The sequence below is a fragment of the Opisthocomus hoazin genome, chromosome 1 (genome assembly GCF_030867145.1).
Source record: "Opisthocomus hoazin isolate bOpiHoa1 chromosome 1, bOpiHoa1.hap1, whole genome shotgun sequence".
NCBI classification, from domain to species: domain Eukaryota; kingdom Metazoa; phylum Chordata; class Aves; order Opisthocomiformes; family Opisthocomidae; genus Opisthocomus; species Opisthocomus hoazin.
The window spans coordinates 156,176,915-156,200,449 of NC_134414.1; the positions used below are offsets into that span (position 1 = coordinate 156,176,915).

A 23,535-nucleotide genomic window follows, 5' to 3' on the forward strand; every position below is an offset into this window, starting at 1 on the left:
CAGACAGAGAGCAAAGGGGCCGCGCTGCAGCCCAGAAACAGGGTTACGATACTCACAGCTCACCCAAGCAGTCCCGGGGCTTTCGGGGAACGGGAACGGGAAACAGACAAACGGGGCAAAGGAGACGTCGGAGCCGCGGAGGTGCGAGGCGGGAGCCGGCCCTCGGCTGCAGGAGCCCCACAGGCCTCGCCCCCTGAGCCAGGGCCTGCAGGGCCGCGGCGACCCCGCAGCGCTCCCCCCCCTGCCCCGCCCTGCCCCGCTCCGGGGCGGGCGCTCTGCGGCCAGGCGCTGCCCGGGCACCCCGTGGGGACCTCCCCTCCCGTGGGAGGGGACCCCTGCCCGCTGCCCCCCGGCACTGCGAGAGGCTCGCCCCGGCCTGGCCCTGGGCCCCCAGCGCGTTGAGGCGGGGTCGCGCCCGGCGAGCTGAGGCGCTGGGTGCGGCCAGGGCGGGAAGGCCGGGCGCTCCCGGCGCGCGGTGACCAGTCTGGCACCCCGGGGCGGGATCGCGGTTCGTCACGGAGCCGCACAGCTTCGGATGCGAGGTAAAACTGGCGGGCCCGCTTCACACGGGCGTCGGCCTTTGTTCGATGTCTCATCCGTGAGGGCAAGGGCAGGGTCCTGCACTGGGGACGAACAGCCCCAGGCACCAGGACAGGCTGGGGCGGAGCTGCTGGGAGCAGCTCTGCGGAGAGGGACTGGGAGTGCTGGGGGACGACAGGGTGACCAGGAGCCAGCAGCGTGCCCTGGGTGCCAAGAAGGCCAAGGGGATCCTGGGGTGCATTCAGAGGAGTGTGGGCAGCAGGGCGAGGGAGGTTCTCCTCCCCCTCTGCTCTGCCCTGGGGAGGCCCCATCTGCAGTGCTGTGTCCAGTGCTGGGCTCCCCAGTTCAAGAAAGATGAGGAGCTACTGGAGAGAGTCCAGCGCAGGGCTGCGAGGATGATGAGGGGACTGGAGCATCTCTCCTGTGAGGAGAGGCTGAGGGAGCTGGGCTTGTTCAGCCTGGAGAAGAGAAGGCTGAGAGGGGACCTTAGAAATGCCCCTAAATATCTGCAGGGTGGGGGTCAGGAGGATGGGGCCAGACTCTTTGCAGTGGTGCCCAGTGACAGGACAAGGGGCAACGGGCACAAACTGAAGCAGAGGAAGCTCCAGCTGAACATGAGGAAGAACTTCTTCCCTCTGAGGGTGACGGAGCCCTGGCCCAGGCTGCCCAGGGAGGCTGTGGAGTCTCCTTCTCTGGAGATATTCCAGCCCCGCCTGGACGCGGTGCTGTGCCCCCTGCTCTGGGTGACCCTGCTTGGGCAGGGGGCTGGGCTGGGTGACCCCCAGTGTGAAGCAGCCCTGTGGAAATCTGCAGCCGAGCTCACAGGACGAGTGCTCTGTAGAGAAAGGGAGCAGGCGCTAAGGGGATGCTTTTAAAAAAAGTGAATTCTTCAGTGCCACCCTTCAGTTTCCTTCTGCCGTCTCTGGAGGTCAGCAGGAGGGTGGTTTGGCCAGGCTGCAGCTCAGCAAAGTCAGGGAGGAGCCCAGTTAGTTTCTGAGCAGCCCCGGGGGTTGCAGACCCTCTGGGCCGCCCCGCTGTCAGGAGCCCTAAAGCACCCCTGAAGCGATTGCTCTCACCAATTCGCAAGGCAAACCGCCCCTGCAATTGCAAACGGAATAAACTCACCTGATGTGAAGCTTTTTAGGTTTGAAAAAGTTCGCCTGGTGACTATCACTGTAATATTTTATAGAAATTTGCGTGTTCCAGTGTGAGGCACAAGCGAAGATGCCAAAATATAGCTGTTCAAGTGCCATCTGTGGGCTCAGCTTTTTGATAAATATTTATACTCAAGATTAGTTGACAAGCTTATGTGAAGGAATAGCTAATTCATCTCTTAATTTTATAGTCATCCAACAGTTTCAGCTGAGGACTCTATATTATTTTCCCCTCGCTACTGCATGTTCAGTGCTAATGAACATGTCTGCTTTTACGCACCTTTTAAAGTTGTCGTGATAAGTTTATTTTAAACAGAATGTGTGGTAGTGTTGCTTGACATGGCAGCAGTACTGTTTGGGTGCTCAGCGTGTCACATGTCGGAGGATCTGCTGCACACTTGGCTGCACGACATAGGTACACTTTCAGGATTTTAGGATTTTCTTTTAAGCCAAGATCAGTTGGAAATTTGTGGGCTAAGGGTGCAGGACTGTTTTGCAGTCTTATTGTGTATTTTCTCTAAGACTTGGGTTTATGCGTGCAACTCGCCTCACAGGAGAGCTGTTCGAGGCATTTATGATGCCTTTTGAAGCAGTCTCATGAAAAGCATCTGAAAAATTAAGCATGGTTATGAAATGCTTCCAGCCTATCATGAAAAACCAAGATCAGAATGCGGTGTTTCAGTCTCCGCTCCTGTCACCTTGAGAGGCTCGTTTTTGTTACAGTAGGAGGGAGGGATGTCAGGAGTAGTGATCCCCGTTGAGGAAGGAAAGATTTTGGTTTATCTAAAAGTTATTGTTGAATAAAGGAGAAGCTTGCAGTGATAGCTGCAAGAAAAAATCATGATTTTCAGTTTTACTAATATTCAAACTAGTCTAATTAAAATCTGAATTTTGTTGTGTTTTTCTTTCTGGGAGAAAAACCTGAAAACTTGGGACTAGCAATTATAAAGATGAATAACTGCATAATAAATACTAATCTGAGCCTTGGTAATTAGACCCTGAAGCACTTTGATTTCTAAATGAGTCTGGTTCTGAATGGATGCACAAGAAAGGCAAGCAGTGTATGACAGGTGTAAAGAAGTAGCTTGCAGTCATCTTTGTACAAGACTGATGTATGTGTGGTGTGCCTCGGTACAGAACTTCCACAGTATTTTGCCACAGGGAACTAGATAATATTTATTTGTACTCAGCTATAATCTAAAGGCCCTTGTCATAACAAATAGGGCTTGCATGTGACAGTCTCAAATGTAGTCTAAATAAGCAAGGTTCCGAGGACCTAGCCACAACAGCAAAGGAGCTTAGAAATCGGGCCTGGAAAGCCTTGTCCCTCAGGTGACACGGAATGTCTTGCAATAAAATGCAGGGCAGCTCGCTGTTCGAGGGAAGTGCTGTGTGTAGTCACTTGCCATTTGGTACAGGCAGTAAGGTTACTTTTGTACCACAAGCTAAACCAGATTCAGGCACAGAATAAGATTCCTTTGTTACATCTTTTTTTTTTCTTTAACAAAACTTTAAATTCCTAGATCAGAAGCTTCTAATACTTAAAGAACAACATCCACATCTGAGTGTCTTAAATTCCTAATCCTAGAATTCCAAGAATAAGTATAGGAATTCGTGTAAGTATAAAATCATTACTCTCTATTATACTACTTGTAATATGGAGATGTAAGGGAGTATTCTCTGATGGATCTATTGAAGAGTATTAGAAATAAACTTCCTTGAGGTGGTGGTTCACATAATAGCACCTCAGCTGATTAAATGAACCTCAGCAAATTACTGCCTGGAGGCTAAGAAAAATCCACAGACCCAAGTTTAAATTCTGCATGGAAGAGTTTATGTGCTCTGTTTTCACATCCTTTATTGAAATGAATGACTTTCTCAAGACAAATAAAAATGTATTGAGGAATTTATTTTATTGATGTTTGATATGCATTTAAAGAAAAATTTTGAAGACAGAAAAAATAGTAAAACTCGGTACAAAAAACCAATCTAAACTGTTTTCTGTTCAGAAACAACTCCCAGGAACATAGTAAATTCAGAGGTTTAAAACTGCATGAGCCTTTGCTTGTCATATCTGTGATGTTTTCCCCCCATTAAATGTTGTGCAATATTACAGAAATTGTACAACAGATTTAAGTACAATACAACTTATGTGGCTTAGTTTTCTGTCCAATATTTTGTCTTTCAGCTTATTTTAGCCTTATTCTTTCAAGTTAGAGTGAAGATCCCTCTTCTGTGGATAGAAACAAGCCACAAAAACTTCAGTATTCCCATCTTTCCTTTGACCTCTCTTACCCCATTGCAAGCAAACCAGCATCAGTGATAAATTGAGCACAGTGACTGCTGCAGTATAGATTCGTTATCTTCTTGTACTTTTGCCATTGTATCCACGTGCTTAGACTTGATTTAGACTAGAATTCGGTTTGCCAGGACAGTCTGTCGTGTGCGTGCGTGCTCCCTTGAAGAGCAAAGGTTCTACTTCCTACAAACTGCTGTAGAACAAATACCATTGCACGTGTTAAATTCTAGTTCATTTAAGTGGAAACACATGAATAAGATTAAAAGTATGACTTGGTTGAGAATTAATTTTTTAAAATTCAAGAGCAGTGAGGTATCCCCCAACCTCTCTCATCAGAGCTCTGTGCAGATGCCTGGGTATTGGACAGGCTTATGTTTGAGGTATTTGGTTTGTGTTTTGCAGGCTTTGTTTTGGTAAAGGGCTTGTTGACTGATGGGAATCCTGAGTGTTTACTCATTTAAATGGCTTACATTCAGTGCTTCTAGACTCAGAAAATACGAGCTTATGCCAGCTCTGTCCTATAAAAAATTACGATTAGTCTGAATCATCATCTGATTTTTATCACTCTATTTCCATTCCTTATTTGGAAGGAGAACAATACATATTATACGTTCAACCATTTTTTTCATCTTCTGTTCCCTGCGGCAGGTAACAGCTCCCCAAAAGATTTCCTCTGGTTCTGACCTATTCCTTCACCAGCATTCGGTGCCCCTTGCCTTGCTCTTGGCTGTACGCTCCCACTACTTGCTTTCTTCATGTCCTCTCTGAGCTGATTCAGATTGCTAACCAGACATAAAACTAACTCAGAAAAATAAAACAGATGCGCCTTTGCTGCGGTACCAAGCTGAATCGGCCAACAAAGGGGTTTGAGTGCACTGGTGTGAGGAGGGAGCTGGAGGAAGTATTTTCTCTTTCCACCACAAAAGAGCTGGTAGTTGGGTTCAGTTCCTTTGTAGGATCACAACACAGATAGCTTCTCAGTTCTTTGACTTGGCTCGCTAAGTAGCAGGATAGCAAAGCAGTTAACAGGGGAGGTGGCTGGGATTGCAACAGCCAGCAATGGGGTCAGGCTTGCACAGACACCTGTGAATTTATTCTGATCAGCTCCCTTTCTTGCTGTTGTGCTCTGCTTTTTGCTGAGTTAATTCTCTGCTGTCGTAGGGAGTTGAAGACCCTGATGGAGGGGTTCACTGAATGCTGGTGCTGGCACTGGAAGCAAGCAAAGGGAAGGAGGTGGCTGTGGAGCGCTCCTTTTTTAGTAACACCAAGTTACAAACTCAGCCCTCTCAGCCCAGCTGAACTACATAGTTTCATTAGCATCAGGCTGCATCTCTGTCTTAGTCTCCTGAATTGTTGGGATGATAACAACAAACTGAGAAAATACATCTTGATAGTCCAGGTGGAGGGAAAAAAGGAGGGGTGGGGAGATGGGAAGGACCTTTCACTTGCTTTGTTCTTTCTCTGTGTAGCAGTATCCATTTCTGTTGTGTTTCACACTGTGGATCTGATAATATGCTTGGTATTTTTTCCATGGTATAGATATTTTGGTAACACAGCCATTTAAATCTAGATACCTTACCCTGTTTGTTTAATTCCTATCCTTTTATCCTGGCATTTCTTCTTGGCCTTTAGGCCATAATCAGTTAATTACCCATCACTCTCATGGTCTGTTGTCTTTCAGGTGCATAAGCTGGGCTGATCCAATAGGTTTGTTCATCTTTGACTACAATACTGAATTACTGTCAAAATAAGCTAACTTACTTGCATCCACTTAATGCTACATTGAGTAGTAGTATAAAATAGTGTGGTAGTAACCTTATTGTTGCTGGTAACAGTATATGAGCAAGATTACGGGGGTTTAGTCCTAGGATAATGTAGTTTTATAGAGCAGACAGACGATGTGGAATGAGACTGAGTTGTTAAATGGTGATTCTTTGCTATCTTCAGAGCAAATAAATGGTACAAAAAAATTAGATATGACAGACCAGGAGGTGTCTACTAGTAGTGGGTGGTTACCTGTAGCTAAACACCTATTTGAAACAATTCTCCCTGCCTTTTTTTTCTAGCCTTCTCCTGTTGTTTCCAGGAGAAGAATAGGATTTGGCAGCATTCCTCTGGAAATCATTTATTACAGCCTGGTTCCGAAGCCGAATGAAATAGATAAAAATTTCTTTGACTGCCCAGGGAGATAATTCCCCGAGTGTGGTGTGTAGTCTTGGTGATAAAACCTGTTTCATTGCTAAGCTTTTTTGAAGCACTGCTGTCACGCTAAGACTAGGGAGAAGCTGCAGAATTGTAATCATGAGCGAACAGACCTGTAGCACAGTGGAGCCCTTCTGCCTTTCTGTCAGTACAGTCGTACTTCCTGAAGCGTAATTTAACTTCGGTATTTGTTTCCTATGTTGTTTTTTTTCTCCATCTTTTTCATTGTTGATTTATTTTTCTTTTGTTACCCTTCTTTTATACTCAGTTATTTCTCTTTCTCGCCTTTTATTATGTTTACACAGATTTCCCAAAGGCTCATAGGAATCCTAGGAAACCCTGCCTTCGTGTAGAGAATATAAGATGTGCTATGAGGTAGGGGAAGTGCTTTGTTAAAGCATCTTTTTCAAAAAATCGCTATAGAGTACTGCCAACTGCTTCTGCTTCACATAAGTCCAGTGCCTTTCATTGAGATTATGGTCTGTTATGTGACAATAACCTTTGTGCGTTTGAGAAAGCAATACTTGTACATTGTCAGTGTAATTGTAATGAAATGGCATGCTTTCCATTTTCTTTCTAAAGCAGTACAGCTACAGCTCTACAGCTAGAAATAAAGTAACCCTTGTTTAAAGAGGTACCCCGTTTCTTCTTGCTATAAATACAGGGTCATAATTGTGAACACCCTAATAAATTAATGCTTTGTCTTCCACTGCCCTGAACAACTTTACTCCAATTCATCTAGTTCTGGTGACAGCCTCATAAAGCTGTGTGGATACTGGAAGTTGCCACTGGTGACTCTCAGGGTATTTGGTGCAGAATGCAATAATCCTGAGACTCACTAACAGAATGCACCCAATATATACAGAGCTGTGTATTTATAAAAATCTATACTGGGTTGTCATAGTAAGGATAAGAAGCAGTTTATACTTTATACACTATATTAAAAATGTACTTTAAAAGTTACTGGTATTACTCCTTACAAGAAAAACGTATCAGTAATATGCATGTTTATTCCTGTACTAGCTGTGAGGATGCAGTCAAACCTTTAGGTCACAATATTAGACCAGGCAAATGTTCTGACTACCAAGGTCCGAGTGTAAAAGGATCCATTAAGATAATTCTGCTGGTGAAAAAAGGTGGGTAAGCTCTAGCTGGTTGTCTTTTCAGGCAGCAGCCTAATGGGCATGACAGGCAAGTTTTAAATCTAATTAATGCAGCTGCCTAAAACTCATGCTGTAGAAGACCATTTTGTTGAAATATGGCAGTAGTTAAGGAACCTTAAATGTTATGACTCAGCAGTCTTAGATCCAGTAATAAATCTTGTTTTATCACGAAAGTCAAAGTAGGATGCCAGAATATTTTACTCTAGAACACGAATGTAAGAGCTGATATACTGGGACAGGTCAAAGACCTGTGTACCTTCCGTCTGACAGAAGTCAGCAGGAGATGCCTTGGTTAGCAGAGCAGTCCTTCCCTAGGCAAACTCGGCAGCTTCCAACAGTCAGCCGTTCAGGGGCTTGCTGAACTGCTTTCCTTTCTAATAGATACTGATATAAGGCCTCGATAAATCTGCATAATGCTACCTGCCCTCCACAACACCAAATTTGTTCTGGAATATTTCCTATGGGTAACTTTAAATTTGTTATTTGAAGACTTAACCTGGTGTCCCTAAGTTCCAGTGCTGTCAGAAACAAGGAATAACTGTTCAGTATTGCCCTCACCATTCACAATTTACAGATTGCTTTTATCTGATATCATCTGAGTCATTTCTTTTTCATGCTGAGACGTTCTAATCCACTTAGTCTTTCCTTCTCCAAAGACCTTAATGTGCTTCTCTGATCATCTGTGTCACCATTTCTGAAAAGGGCTAATCACACAGTGGGTGAGATGTGGGAGCCCTGTGGAAAAATACAGTGATATAAGGAAATTTCCTATTTTAGTCCTAACAACTCCTTTTTCTGTTGCTGAGAGTTGAGGTTAAGTCTGAAGAAAACGATTTTATTTGGTTTAGATGGTTTTATGTTTACTGCCCACAGTGACTAAGATTTTGCTCCTAGTCTATTGTCATGTTGAAATGGTATTTCCCACTGCTAATTTCTCTTTTAATTCAATCTGCTATTTTTTTCACCTAGTGCTGTGATATCTTTGTAGTGCTGTGTAGTCTGGTTTGGAGAATCTGCAACAAGTCGTAACATTAGCTGTCTGTTGTCACTGGAGTGTCCATCCTCTCTTCCAAATGTTACATGAACATGCTGAACAGTGTGATCCTTGAGAAATCCTGAAAATAACCTCATTTTGCCATGGAACCTGGTAATGTTTTTGTCGTTGGGCGTTTTCCTCCAGACTTCTGGTTTGTGACAAGTTTGGGGATGAAAAGCTGTTTTGAACAAATACATACTTATTTTCTATTCAACTAGTAGTCCCACAATTTTGGTCAGCTGTATAAAAATGCTTTGTGAGATGCTTAAAGTTGTTAAAAGAAATGGTGTTTTGCTCATAAAATGGAGTGATTTCTTTCTTCAATACACTGTCTACCTTGATGTGTTTTTCGAGGGGGAAAAACAAGGGAGGGGAAAATAGACAAATAGGGAAATGCTCTAGGGAGAAGACAGGCAAGAGACAACTGTCAGTCATCAAACACCTCCACACAAAGCAACACTTGAAATGAGAAGGGCTCAATCCACGTGGATAAGGCCACCCTCGCTGGCTTCTGCTCTGTATAGAGACACTTAAGCTCTAAGTTGCCTGCCTTACAGGTACTAGTCTTAAGGACACTCTTGACTGCTGATATTCTGCTGTTGTTGTCTATCTCTGTTTCTTGAGATTTGCATCATTTCTCTATTCTCTTGCCTGTTCTTAGGCGGCATCTATGGACATCTTTATGTCAGTGAATTCAGAGCTCCTAAAAGCGATGAAACAATGACACTATGGTATTGAACTGATGCGGCTGCACAGTTCTGATGGAGCGTAAGTTTTGAGCAAGGGATGCTGTGGTCTGATTTCAATGATTTTCTTTAAGGAAAAGACCCTTTAGACTTCAAATGTATATTGAGGACCCTTAGCTTACTGTGCGATGGTGTTGAAAACTGGTAAGCCAAGAAAATAATAGGCTCACTATTGTCATGCAGAAGGCTGTGTATGAGAAATAGAGAACAGGTTTATTTGAGGTTGTCTTTGCACGCATGTGTGATACGGAGCTGTTTCATGTTCAGGTAGTGTTTTCTGGCAAGTCTATAGTCTGGAGAAGTCAAAACGCTGTCGTATATCTAGTTTTGAAATGTTATGAATATTTTCATACTCTAGACGTACAACTTTAAACTTCAAATAATTTGAGTGCTTCCATAGTTTTTATTTAAAAGATCTTATGTACAATTTGTGTGAGTAGGATCACTTTTTATGTAAGCTCTTGTATTAGATACAATATGCTTTTAAGTGAAGATCTGAATATGTTGTTTGAACATTAGGGAACAACAAACTTCCCATATTACTTCTCATCATTTCTTGTAAATAATTTCTGCAAAAGATTACTTGATAGTGAATGTTTTTCTCTGTGCCAGATTTTGTACAAGATTGGATCCTGTCTCCGTTTCACTTGCGACACGAAGATGGAAACTGATTTCCTAGTTTTGCACATGCTGTAGCTGCCAGCAGATTTAGCTGGCCGCTCTAGTTAAGCTCTTCTCTGCATCTCTTGATGACTGTTAAGAACCCTTCACACATAACTTTCTCTCACGGCTTGATAATTGTGTTGAAAACCTTTTTGTGTGGTCTGTAAAATACAAGGCACTTTATTTTTCTGGATTTGTTTAATGCTCACAGAAAATGTATGGATGCATGTCCATCTGCCTAAAACCAGCCACCCAACATAAAGCTATATTTATATTTTTTCTGCTTTGTTTTTTTTCTGTTATTTGCAATGGCCTTTCCTCCAGTTCAAGATGCCAGTTTATGTCAGATCTTAAGTGTAAAGAGAGCTAAGATAATACAAAACACACATACACAACTCTCTCCTTTCTGATAAGGGCTGTATTAAGCCTTCTCCTGGAAAATCTTTCTTGCAATTTGAAACTCTCTTTTGCGACTTTTGAGCTAGGGAACACCCCAAAGTTGCAAATATTCAATGGCTTGAACACTCAGGACACTTTTATTTGAAATATGCATGTAGCAGCCTTGCATTTAGCATCCTTGCCTGAAAGTTTGGCTTTGACTTCATGTCGGTGGATGAAGACAAAGAAGTCTGTCAGGATTAATTATCTGTGCAGTAGAACATCAGTGAGGGGAGCATCCTCCTCTGGCGCCTCAGCCTCCCTATCTTTGGTACATCTTGAAGCAGGAAGGCGGAGTTTCTTTCGTAAATTGCCTGAAGCTTATTAACATGGGAAGCCTGTCACCCGTGATTAAATAACAATGCAAGTCTGCTTTAGGAATAATTACTGTGAAAATGCGTGTAGGTAACAAGGTTGCAGTGCACCTCATGTTTCTTCAAATGATGGTAGGCACAGGGCCTGCATTGAGATGCTTCACTGTTGTTGTTCCTGCTGCTTCTGAAAAAAATGTGCCAGCTTTTTTTTTTTTTTTTTAATAGAGCAGTAACAAGAATCATCTCAGTTGTAAGGAGTTAGTTCTTGGTATCAGTACTTATATGTGTAATGTTCATTTTTGAAAAAAAATTTTTTTGAATTCTAAACCACTTTTTGTTCCATAAGTGCAGATGTTCTAATTAAATAAAATGCAATAATGGAAGCAGTTCTGTTTTGAAATAAGCTTTTCAAGAAACTATTGCAAGGGGAGAATATAAAAGGAATACGTAAACTTTTTAAGGAGGGAATAATTGTTAAGTAAGGCACTCTGAGACAGCACAGATGCGTAAGTGGCTGAGTTACAGTCAGGGTCCATTTCTTTTCACTAGTAGGACACACAACTTGGATGGCCTTGTGATTTCACGTTAGGAGGAAACTACTAGACTGTTAAAATGCTTCTGAGTATTCCAGATAATTTCCCCCTGTAATACCCAGAGTCCTAGCCAACACTGAACACTCAGCCCTTGAACACAAATTTGATGAAGATTCAAAAATCATTTGATGAGGGTTCAGAGGAATGAGCTATTCACCAACCTTGTGAACATTTGTCAGGCTTCATTCCGAATACATCAGTGTCTGCTTTACCACGTGTGTAAGGGAGCAGGAAAACTAAAAGTTAAAGTGGCACCTAAAGGTTTGCACTTTTGTGTTATTTACAGATTGGGATAGAAGATCATTTCTCTTTAAAAGTCAATCTGATATTGTTTATTTTGAAGATTAATTGCCTCTAGAGCTCACCTGTTCCTGCAGACCCTTTCAAAATATTGATCTGTTAAAGAACCAAGAAGAGCCACTACCGTGCATCAGCTCCTCTGAAAATGTTGTCCGCTAGTTCAGCGTCGGCCTCTGCGATCCTGGGCTGCAGCTCCTATTTGTTCTCAGAGGCTGGTGTCCGTGTGACACGCTAGGAGTCTTGGGAAGATAAATATGGAGATTTTGCAACAGCTATAGATTAAGACTTGAATTATAAAAGGGTAGCGGACAGTAAGAAATATGTCTATTAAATAACTACCAGAACAGCTTTAGGGAGCTTACATGAGATCAGACACGGCTTTTCTTAATCACCTGTTAAATCCTCTCTTTAGTTTGTTGATATCCAGAAGTCCAAACTGATGCCTGTTTTTAGATATTTATTTGCCTGAGATATGAGGCAAAATAACAAATAGTCTCTGGGGTTTACATCCATCTTGATTCCAGTTTGGATTGGCAACTTGACTGTTTTTAAGAGCAGAATCTTTGAGCCCCTGGAACGCACTCCCAAAGGAAAACCTTGCATCACAGACATTTAAAATGGGATCTGCAACGGGCTTGACAGAGACCTGAGACAACAGCAATGCTCCCCTGATTGTGCAGTGCACAAATAATGACTCCACCGGTTTATTTCTATTTCTGTCTCCCATGGCTTAATGACTGTGGTCCCTATGCCCCTGCTGTAGCTCATGTGTGCTGTTTTTGTTGTTGTTGTTGCTGCTCGAAGCAGGGAGGATGGATGCAGTGGTTAGTGGCAGGTATAATGTTCCAGTCGGTACAGAGTCAGATGTCACTTTGACACTTTTCTGACTCACTTGGTGCCTTTGTGTCAGCTGCCTTCCTAAGCCCAAGTCTTGCTGACTTGCTTCATTAGTGTGAGGGGAGTTTCAGGTATATAATTAGCAGGTGCTGTGTTGGCCTGGTAACCACTGAAGTACTAAATTAAGAATCGGCAGAAAATTGAATTACTCAGATGTATAATGGTTACAAGGATCACTTTTCTCACCTGTCAGTTGTAATCTGTTCCAGTGGCAAACCCAAAATTTGCTGGCAGAAGAATGCAGCTGTTGCTGTTAGCTCCTGTTAGATGACATTGCAGGAATTTATTGAAAAGAGCATCAAAAAAGAAGAGTCTGCCACTTGTTGGTTCTTCATCTCACCCCAGTATGTGTATTAGTACCAATATACTAATTCCAGTTCTCAAGAACACGTTTATGCTTTGCTATTTTAGCTACCTGTTTAGCACTTACATGCTCTGCTTGTTTGCTGCATAACAATTTTGGCGATAGGAACTGAGTAGTGCTCAGCCTGCCAAGACTATTTAGATCAACACTTCTGTGTTTATTTAAATATCCTTCATCGATGACAGCACTAGGATTGTCAAATTTTTCTAAGACAGATTAAAGGAAGCAAAATGGTTTTGGGGCTATTAAGCAAAAAGATTGAGCCATAAACCATTGATTTATGTTCATATGGAGAAATATCACTGCATCCTCTCTGCTTGTATTTCCTTAGCATCTGGTCTTGGTCTGTGCCAGAGATACGACTTTAGAATGGACGATCTGAACCCAGCGTGGGCTGCCCCTAGTCATTTGCTGTCCCAGCTATCAGCAGTCAGGTAGTTGCTTGCTTTCTTCTTACTTATGTCTTACCAATCTACACAATTTTTACAATTTTTCTCTACCATGCAGAGAAACTGTGGGTGTTTCTCCTGTAGTAATGAGCCAGAATCTTGTTTACCAACTTTGCATCACCCTTGGATAGAGGAGTGCTCTAAAAGCCTATCTGTCTGAATACATACAGACGCCTGTCTTATCACAGTGGTGGTGGTTTTGCATGGTATACTGTTCTCTGTGCCTAGATTTGTCACCAGAAAGACTTACTATGTTGGCTACATTGTGGTTATTGCAGAAGCAGCATTGCTGTTTTCCTGCTTTAAGTGACTTTTTTTTGACTCAACACATCCAGGGCTGTCCCAAGATTAATTCCAATTAATTCCAATGTACTGCAGATGGGCACTTGCAAGGCTAGGTTTAGGTTGGTTAGGAACATAGACTTTTACAATGGCAAACCTTAAACTGCCAGTTTGGAACAGATGTAAATGCAAGATAATATTATTCTTAATGCACCACACAATTGTCCATTCAATTAAATGAAGTTTTGTAGTATCTGTGACAGGATTGTCTGCATTATACAGATTAAAAAAACTGAGGCCCATTTAAGTTAGCATTTTTTTTCATTTCTACCCTTAATCCATTCTGATGAAACCACTGCTCTCCTTTTCATTAAAAAAAAGGGAAAAAAAGCCAGCTGTTGGCTTTCCAGAAGAGTCACTGTGGGACAGTGTAGTTGCATGCTGTGGTATCTCCGTGCAGGGTGCCAGGCTGAGGAGGCTTGCCCTGAGGCACCCGGCAGAGGAGTTTGACCACCTCTCTGTTTTTTAAGGCTGTGCTGCTAAATAGGCTGGCTTCATTAGCAGTTATTGTAATAAGATTCTAGGGCACTGAAGTTCTGGTTCAAAATTCAGATTTCTTTCCCTACAGCTTACAGCGTGCTGTGGATGAATGACAGGTACTACAGTTCATAATGTGACAGTGGTCTAGATACATTGGCTCCTGTCTGCAGGGTCCCAATATTCGGACACCTGAAGGGTGCTAATCATCACTTTTATCCTATATGGAAAGGAGAGTACCTCTTTTTGCATAATATGCTCTGATCCAATACTTGAAACAATTTTTTTCTTTCCATATCTGATCCATTTTACATTCCTTTATTATGTGTCTTGCTAAATCTATTCACATTTGTAAAGACTCTTTACAATTTTTATAAGGTGTTATTTATAGGATTAGTAGAGATAGAGAATGTATTTTTGTGAAAGCCTTATAGATTTTCTTCCTTATTAATATATTTATTAATTAGTGGTCCTTTGCTTTTCTCTCGTCTTTCCCCAGCATGTCATACTTCTGCATTGTTTTCACTTGCTTTAATAAGCTGTTTACTGTTTTTTACCCTTTTCTATGCCGAAGACACACTTACATTCTCCCCTCTTTTTCTCCCTCTCTCTTTATCCTCTTCCCTTTGCATGTTTACTTCCTTCTGATATTTTTTGCTCCTAAGGCTTTTTTTTTTTTTTCTGGGTCCTCAACTGTTTGCTTTCCAGTCCCTTTGCTTATCTACCAGAATTCCCATCATGCTTATTTTCGCGGCTTGTCAGCTCAGCCTTGCGGACTGATCCTGTGCAAACCACTGGTCTGATCCTGTGCCGAGCTTAGGAGAAGTAGGCTGGGTAGCTGTAGTAAGGCAAGTGCAACTCAGAGCTTCATGGCAGTGTAAGGCACCTTTTGCCTGCAAAAAAACGTAGAAAGCAGAGCTCTGCTTTCCTGTAGCTCCTCTGTCTGCTGTATTCTCTGTCCTGAAGATGGTGTCTCCTTCACCTTAAGATGGGAGAAGGCACACAAGAGCTTCTTAACCAGTGGTTGGCAGAATAGGTAATCCCTGAAGTGTCTGTTTGAAAGTTTTAATTTGTTGCTTGTGTAGAGATAATGTTGCTTCGCTCGGCTCAGATTGATACGTTCCCTTTCTCTTTCATGAATATTTTTGTTTGATGTAAAGACATCATGCTGTTTTCATGCTGTTACTTAATTTCATTGTAGAGCTGTAATGGATGGTTTTGAAACAGGATTCAATATTCCTGCCAGGTATTTGTGAGGGCTGGAATATATCACTAGATTAAGTTCTTCTTCCTTTGCAAACCTGTTATTTTTGCAGGTGGTAATGACTTGTTCAGGTGCTGCATGCTAAAAAATTCTTAGACTTTATGCCAATTTCTTGTTTAATCAATTATCAGTGAAGAAATAAACTTATTTTCTAAACTTACAAAGGCATCTCTTTCTCATTGGAGGCTGAATATTCTATTTTGTAATTTGGAGAGCAGAGGCAAGACTTCTTGACCATGCAGGAAACACTGACGTGTGAGGCTTTTGGTCTTTTGATCTGATATTTTCAGCTGCAGAATGGACATCATAAACTAGCTGCTTATTCCATTGCAGTATTTGAATAGATAAAAACATACAGTGTCTGACTGTAAGCCCACATGCTGGGATTTTCGGCTGGCAGCCTATTCACCAATGTTCTGTACAAGTGTTTAAGTACTAACCCATTTCTTTCAAAGATTAAAAAAGGGATTGCAGAATACTCAGGTACTCAGTTTCAGATACTGAACTCAACAAACTCAGTGGGCCTGAGGATGATCAAACTTCTTTTTTTTTGCATGTATGGAAAACTAGTTATAATATATAGTGATGCTCTTCAGCCTTAATCTTATGCCATTTTCCTTGTATTTACTTTACATAAACAGTTTCTCTGTATTTGCTCTAACACAGCTTCGTCTCCTGTAGTTCTTGAAATTGTTTGCATCCTTCAAAGAACTCTACAGCTGAATTCTGCTGAGTCGTTGGTTTTGTTGAATCAGTTGTGCTCCAGAGTTCACCTATGCTGGGCAGCACTGAGAAGTTTTCTGACACTGGTTTCTCTGGAGCAGGAGGGCTCTTGCATCGTTGTTCAACAGCACAAAATTGAACTGCAAATGGGTTTCTGTAGATTCTTGTTTTCTTTCTAAAACCACTGGATATTTCTGTATAATTTTTTCCTAAACATCATCTCGATCTATTTGGCTTTCTTAGCTTTCATAGATGGCTCTGACAGTTTCCAAAGTGGTGTTGTAGTTTAAGCAGACAGTCCCAGAGCTGAGCTGGTAAAAGCTTTGCTAGTTAGACTGAAAAGCTGTATGTACCTTTGGTTTGCTTTCTTTTTCTACCAAAACCAGTTAAGGATGCTCTCTGGACAACCTGCTTTGGAGATGAGTATATGGGTGATAACTCAGCCCGTACAATCTGATGTTACCTTCTGAGGCAAGGAACGGTGGAAGAGAGCACTTAGAGGATTTTTGTGGCATATGCACAATGTTTCATGCGTGAATGTTAGGAGCCTCCTCAGAAACAGTTTGTGCTCTGACATTACGTTCCTAATAGAGCAAGATACCTAAGCACGTGTCTAACTGTAAGCATGCAGTATAATGCGTGTGCTTAACAGCTATCCCATAAAATATCTTTGTAAGTGAAATTCCGTGGTATCGTATCTGGTCTAAAGGCCTAGTAAATTGTTTGGTAAGGGCAATTTAGCGCTGAATAACAAAGTGCCTGATTTGTTAGCACATTTTTTGCATAAATAAATATTTTTGCACTAATTTGATATTTAGAGGTAGAGGATATTTTAAAAGCTTATTTGTAAGAAGTCAAAACATTGACTTTGTATGGAAAGTGAGAGAGTTTGATTACTGTCAAGGAAAATTTCTACTCCTATCCAAAACGAGAGCATCAGTCTCCTGTCATAGCAAATAATTAGATGTCTAGAGCACTCAGCAGAGATACAAAGGATCCCAGTCCAAACCCCTGATCTAAATTTCACCTGTGGAAGGGCTTGAGACCTGTGTGAGTACGTTAGTAACCTAACTGTAACTGTTTACTCTCCTGTCTTTTTTCCCTTCATTCTCTAGTGGGAGAAGTTCCTTGTTTTCACTTGTTATTCAGTAACACTCTTATGTAAACCTCAGTTTCGTGAGATGAGAAAGCCATTTCCTGCTTAGCTCTGGCTGGGAAGGGAGGCACAAACGTTTATCTTTAAGCTTGATGCAGAACTATTTACACCTCCTAAATTTATTCATCCAACTTCATTACAGTAGAAGCTGCTGCTTTCAGTGACTCAGTGTATACTTCTTGGAATTGCACCAGGAGATACTGGAACTGGGAAGAGAAATCTGGATTAAAAGTTGCACTTCTCCTAGACAGGAACATCTGCAATCCTTATGCCACCGCAGAATCCTAAGTCTCCAGCAGGTTTAACACCGATGGGAGTAAGTCGGCAGAAGCTAGTGGCAACTGAGATCTGCCTGTAACACAGCCATTGGAGCATCCATCTATTGAGCTGATGATAACCTTTGTATCTACCTTTGTTCCTTTTCTTGATGTTAAAACAAGTTGTCGGGTAGCGTGTGGTGGGCTGTGCAATATATTCGTGTTTTGAAAGCAGGCACATGAAGCAAACAGCCATCATTTTAGGTTGCTAGCACCAGTTGTTTCTTTTCTCATATAATTTCCAGAGAAACATGGTGTTGCTTAGAAGGTGTAATGGGTCTCCTTCTGCAATAAGCATAAGTGAAGTGAAGTTTTGTGTGGAGGACCCTGCAGAAGAGCAAATTCATGTGAAGTCAGGACTGTAAAATCAAGTTCAGTAAATGTTGTATCCAGGTAGGATTCATTCTCAGCCTCCACTTTCATTTTGTTGTATAAATCAGCAATCTAGAGAATTTGTGTATGGCATCAAGATTTGGATTGGTTTTCTTGTATTTGTATTCTGTGAGAGAGTCTTGAGCTCTGGGCTGTGCAGAGAGCAACCCTAAAGCACTGGGAAAACCGTTGTCTGACTTCATGTGAGTGCAGTCTGGTTGTCACACTTTCAGAAGCAGTGTTCTCCGTCTGGTCCTGCAGTACAGTAGCTCCAGGATGCTCCATGAAGCTGGTAGGAGATGACTTCAAAACTGATAAAATAAAGCACTTTCCACTGCTGGTGGAGAGCTTCTGGAGCTTGCTGGAATTTCAGGAAGTGGATGTATCTGCAGCATCTAAAAGGGGTTAAATAGGCTCCTGGGTGACAGGGTCATAAATGTTTCTGAATGGACTAGGCATGGATGTGCCTTCTCGCGTCCTGAGTATGACCCTTCTGGGTGCAGGGGAGCAGAGTGGACTGCAGGAAACTGCCACACGCACCTGCTCCCTGTAACGAGCTGCTACCGAAACAGCACCAGCGCTGCCGGGGCCAGGTTTCTGGTCTGAGGCAGGAGGGCATTCCTTCGTTATCGTGAAGCAGAGATCTGGAAATCCTGTCCATAGTGAAAGTACGTGGTTTAGTATTCTCTTTTATGAAGAATATTCATGAGCCCAGACAAGAGTAACAGCTGCTGAAACTGTCCTTGAGTAAACAAAAATTCGCGTTTGGTGCTTGGTGGCCGTGCTTACTGCCCACTGGAGAAGTGAGAACTAAGGGCACTCTGCTGCCTGGGTCCCAGTCTGGATGGAATGAATTTCTGCCGTCAGCTCGAGTACGCTTACCGGTGGATTTAAGGTTGAGCAGTTCTGCTCCCTGCTCTGCTCTCTGATGAAAGAATAGCGGTACTCACAGAGCTGTTCTGCCTGTGTTATTTGTCGTATGAGGATCTCCAGAGTTTCTCTCTTCTTTATGATGCTTTTCAACACGCTGAAGCTTTGCTCGGTGACAGGATGTTGGAGGAGATGGACCACTAATCTGATCCGATCTGACAACTCTGGGGTTTCTATCGGTATGTCAGAGATCCTGCGGTAACATTCATTTATTAGTTCTATGAGAACTTAACCTAAATGACATGTGGAAATGTACTGGGTGGAAGATCTGGGTAAATTCAACATATTCTCCCAAATCAACTTTTACTGCCTAGTGATCCTTGCAGAATATTTAAACTTCTGAAACTTTTTGCTTCTGATGTTTCTGTCGTATTCCCTAGCAATTTTAAGCATTTATTTTAAATGCCTTTTTTCCCCCACTTCTTTCCAAAGCCTTGGGGTTGTTGTCCCCTCAAGATCCTTTCCTCCAAACCCATCACCTCCAGTTCTGCTCAGCTAACTGAGGAATCGTAGCTCGGACCTGTGAAAGGACGTTGGTGATGTTTGCATCCACAGACAGGAGCAGTATTTTGCCCTTGGTAAGGTCATTTCTAGAGAGGGCATCCTACTGCCATCAGACACCTTTTGGCTTCTGCTTAGGGTTAAGAGGAGCTCGGCAGACAGGAAGAAATGCAGTTCGTAGCGCATGAAGCCCGTGATCAGGGCAACATTCGCCGCGAGGAGACTGAGAGCGTGCATGCTGCTCGTACGAGAGTGGTACAGCTGGGGCGTGGAGGGAGGCAAACTCTTGAGGACTGCTAAGGTACAGCAGTGACCTACTCAAAATGGAAGCATTTTAATCATTGCAAGGAAAAGTCATAGCAAATATGTAAGCTAATACTGACGTCTAAAAGCTGAAGTAAAATCACCTGAATTGTCAGGCATTTTAGAAGAACAAGCAAACAGAAAGCAGCACAACACACTATCAGTTTTTCCCTTTCTTCCAGGTACCCTTCCTCCTGTAAGTGGTTCCCAGGTCTCTCCTGGAACAATTCTTATTTTCCTACTTAATAATTTCCACAAATTTCTTCTCCCTCATTCAGTCACGCTCTTAACCTTTTTATGTCTGTGTATACTCATCTTGCATCTCTGGCCCATATGACCTGGAGAGTTCAGTAATAATACATATGAATAAGCATGTTTTTCTTTGTAATGAAAGTCCAGTCTTTTGCGGAATGACAGGAATGTTTTCATACTGACAGTGAATGACATCTTGTCGCACTGACAGTCATCCTTGCCCCCTGCTCTGTTTCTCTGGTTTTTGCCTGTCTATCTGCTTGATGATCCAGATCTTCCAAAGCCTGTTCTACCCTTTAAAGGAGGGCTGACCACACTGTGGCTCGTGTGCCTTGTCTGGTTCGAGCACAGCTCACTTAGCAGCGCTCCGTCTCAGAGCCGTGCGGATGCAGGGCTGCTGCTCCGTAACCCAGGTGCTGGGCTGGTGGGTGCTGAGCCCAGCATTACTGCTGTCCTCAGGATAACCCCACGCTGAGGCGGTCAGACCCCTGGGGATCTAAGGTCAGCTAGAAAGTGAAACCTTGCAGAGTATTCCTTTCCCTTGGTGTGGTGGCAGGGTTTGTGTCCTGTGGCTTGTAGTCATGCAAGGCTTTAGGTGTGAAGCGTGTGGGGTCAGGCAGGTTGGCCACACCGGATTTAAGTAAGCAAAATATCACCCAAAAAAGTCCTTGGAGTATGTTTTGCTGTCAGGTAAAATGGACAACTGCTTTTGTAAAGACATTCTTGGAAATATTTTATGCAGAATTTTTTCATTCACTAGAAGACTTGTCCAAGTAGACCTTTCTCCATCCTCTTTCTTTTTTATGTGGACAGTTGACATGCAGGTAGTCGTTACAGGAATGGAGTATCATTATTCCTGGTGAGGGACAGGAAATACCACCACCGGTGTACCTGTGTGCTTGTGTGACTGTTGGTGTCACCGCTTGCACTGATGTAACTATTTCTGTAAAAAGAACCTTTGGAAGCAAAATTTTTTGGACCAATGCAAATAATTTCATAAAATCCCAGAAGTGGGAAATTGTATTACATAATGGTTTTGCGTAGTCTAATTTTGACTTTTCCACTTTAAACACTGAAAAAATGTAGTTTTCAGTAACTCATTTGCATAATTTAGATGCAAACAGATATTAAAATTGCTGTTCCTTTTGGTGGAAGAAGAGACTTCAATGGAAAAGTTTCATATACATAATGTTTTATTGAATGTTTAAAGAAAAAAATGGTTATTGTCTCCCGTTTAAATTACCTGTGAATTATATGGAAGGTTGAAAAGTAGCTGATGCAGGAAAAAAGGCTGAGTATCAACAATGGCATCAACTCTGGCAGTTGGCAGTGGGAGGAAGATGCCTCTTGATTCTGTTTTGCTTTGCTTGCTAGCTACCTTTCATAAATAAGAAATGAAGAACAGCCTGCCTTCTTTTGATGTAGGTTATAAGGGATTTCTGAAAGTGTGTATATTTGTCTCTTTTCATTGCCCTACACTAATGCCAAAGTCACACTCAAAACCTCCAAAGAAAAACTAGTAGACAAAGACAAGTACTTAGGACATATGTTTCCTAGATTTTTTTTTTCCTTAGATGGCACACAAGTTCAGAAATCCTTACCTATCCCTGCGGACTGTTGTTTGCAATGAAATATAAGACACTCTCTGCCAATACATCCTACTTGCAAAAAAACTTTTCTACTTTTTTTCTGAGCCACAAAGATGCAAGTCTGTATAGTAGGAATGAGGCTTTGTAAGGCAGGTATTGTGCTTAAATGCTCATCCGTAAAAAAACATCATGAATTGGAAATGCATGGCCTGCCTGGTTCTTTACATGCTCTAATACAACCAGCTTTGAGTTTTATTGATGTAAAGGGTATCGTTCAGGGATCACTCCACAAAAATCATTGACTGATTGGAAAGGTAATTTCTTATGACGGAGCTCTGACAATGCAGGAAACGAAGAATTTTGTCTTGAAATTGTGTCTTCACCATCTCAGAATGTGCCTATTTAAATATATGCACCTTTATATCACTGAATGCTTATGAAATACTCTCACATTTCATCTTTTACCCCTCTGTGAATTTTAAAGCAAAATACAGTCTATCTGACGTAGAACCTGAATAATTGTAGCTGAAAGAGCCGTTCTGTTGCTTTGTTTTTCAGCTATTGCTCTCAGGACTGCATGCAGAAGGCGCTTTTGGGACAGAAAAGCTGTCTTTAACAGCTGTCAGTGCTATGTATGTGCTACAGCCCGCTCATCTGTCTTGTTCTGTTATGGCAATGACAGTATGCATATCACAAAATGTCAAGTGATTTTACAGCCCTTGTCAGAACTGTACATAAAATGAAAGCAGTGCAGAAGATAGGTGTTAGTTCTGTCAATTGAACAAAGCCACCTAAAAGTTTGTATTAGGTTTTAAAGTAGTTTAATTTCCTTTTCCCCACCTCGTCAGAAAGCTTTGCTGTTTGACTCTCAGAAGGAAAAGGAATGGAATGGCGGCTGGAGAGGACCAGAGGATTTGCATAGCAGTAAAACTGCGGATGTGATGAGCAGGAGCCATGAAGTCAATTAAATCCCTACCTGCAATCTAAGCTAGTCAGACCTGTGTGAGCATATAAAACCATCTTCTCTGCCAGTACCATCTTTGCAGATGAGAGAGTGACTGCAGACATAAACACAGCTCCATTTCATCGCTGGAGTGAGGAATCCATCAGAGTATGCCTCTGCTCGAGGGACGAGTGCTGGTTTTATTGAGTTCTCCAAAATGTTTCTTTGGTTTGCTGTAGAGGGAATAGTTCTCTGCTGAAGTCAAGTCACAACCTAGTAAATCACCTTGGCAAGTAAAGAAATTCCTTGCAAGTAACAGTTGATTGTATGAAAACTTTAATATTGTCCCTTGGCATAGTGCTGCGCATCCTGTCCCGTCCTTCCACTGCGGAGACAAGGAGGCTGTGTGGCCAAACCCTTGTGGGCCAGGAGCATCTCTACGGGAATCGTAGGCTGTGGCATAAAGCATTAGCAGTGCTCGACAAGGGGAAAGGCTTGCTTTCGGTGGTGGTGTGGGCGAGGAAGGAAAGAGGAGTTTGTAACTCGCTGTGTGCGGCACAGATGCCGGAGCTCCGTGCTGTTCTGGGCTCTGTTTGAGAGGTGATGGGACACAGCAGAAAGGTGGCGGTTCTTCTCGAGGTGTAACTTCAGAGAGTAACAAGTGCTGCAGAATCACTGGCAGCACAAACAGGTTCTTTTGAAGAGAAGTGATTAAAACAAAGATAGAAGGAGAAAAAAGTAAGCAATGTGGTAACTGATGTCAGTTGTGAAAATGGAATTTCTTTTATATAACTCTTTCTCCATAGTGGAAAAATGAAGGTAATGCCTTCTACTTCCAGTTTTAACTTCTCCAGTTTAACTGAATTTTTGTATCAGATTTGGCCATGTTTTATTTCCTTTTACAGAGAAAAACATTTTATTTCAAGGTCAATTTAAACATTTCTTCTTATTTGCAGTGTTTTACTCAATGTGTTTTGCCTGAACTGAAAGAGGATTTCAGGAGAGAAGGGAGAGTGTTTTATTTTGGTTTGTTTTATGTGGTATGAGCTGATTTTGTGGTTTCCTCAATAGAGAAAAAATTTTTGTGTAAGCCCAAAATACTCATTATTTTTTAGTGAGTGATTCAGACAGTGAATGAATTGCAGATCTAGTTCAGACCTTCTGTTTATATTACTAATATCTGTTTTAGTTTTACAGTATTTTCCTTT

General features: G+C 42.1%; 1 protein-coding gene across 3 annotated transcripts in view; it reads left to right on the forward strand.

Annotated features, from left to right (window-relative positions):
* The first annotated feature begins 413 nt into the window (after positions 1 to 413).
* SHISAL1 (shisa like 1) overlaps positions 414 to 23,535 on the forward strand; it is a 304,717-nt gene continuing 281,595 nt past the window's right edge. For all 3 annotated transcript variants that reach the window (XM_075443083.1, XM_075443075.1, XM_075443134.1), the window contains exon 1: positions 414 to 542. The gene's annotated coding sequence lies outside the window, so the exon portion shown is untranslated. The remainder of the gene's footprint in view (positions 543 to 23,535) is intronic.